Source organism: Lipotes vexillifer, unplaced genomic scaffold, assembly GCF_000442215.2.
Source record: "Lipotes vexillifer unplaced genomic scaffold, Lipotes_vexillifer_v1.1 scaffold1267, whole genome shotgun sequence".
Classification (NCBI taxonomy): Eukaryota; Metazoa; Chordata; class Mammalia; order Artiodactyla; family Lipotidae; genus Lipotes; species Lipotes vexillifer.
The window spans coordinates 124,060-124,624 of record NW_006790372.1 but is presented as its reverse complement, the minus strand read 5'-3'; positions in this window follow the sequence as shown (position 1 = coordinate 124,624).

The window sequence follows — 565 nt, the reverse complement described above, 5'->3', positions numbered from 1 at the left end:
TCCTGCTGAGGTATTTTTTTCTTAGCTTACAACTTGCTTTCCAGGCATTGAATAACAATAATAGTAGTTGAGATTGTTCTATTGTTGTATATTATTCTGTATTGAATCTTGGTTAACTTTGAGTAAGTGATTCTGTGGCTGTTGTGAGTCTTCAGCACCCTGCCATGCACCCTCTATCCCCCTCTGAGGCAGAACAACCCCAACAGCACCAGGCCAATTGTTTTGCCAGATGTTTCTAGGTAGATTCTAGAATGTTCTTCCATACAGTTGAAACACATCGTAACTCGTTTTTCAAGCCCACTCAGAGGCCTATGCCAAATATTTCTGTTTTTTACAACAGTATGGTTTAATTTGTTTTTGTTACAGGAGGAATACTTATATATTGTGAGGACGAAATTTTCAGTTCAGAGGGCAGGCATGATATCCAAGTTTGGCATTCGTAAACACTAAAATAATGAAAAATAATAGCCTGTGTACCAATGTATGTTTTTAATGATGAGCTATTTCCCTCCAAAATAAAGTGTATTGTTTTACACGGGCCTCTCACTGTTGTGGCCTCTCCCGT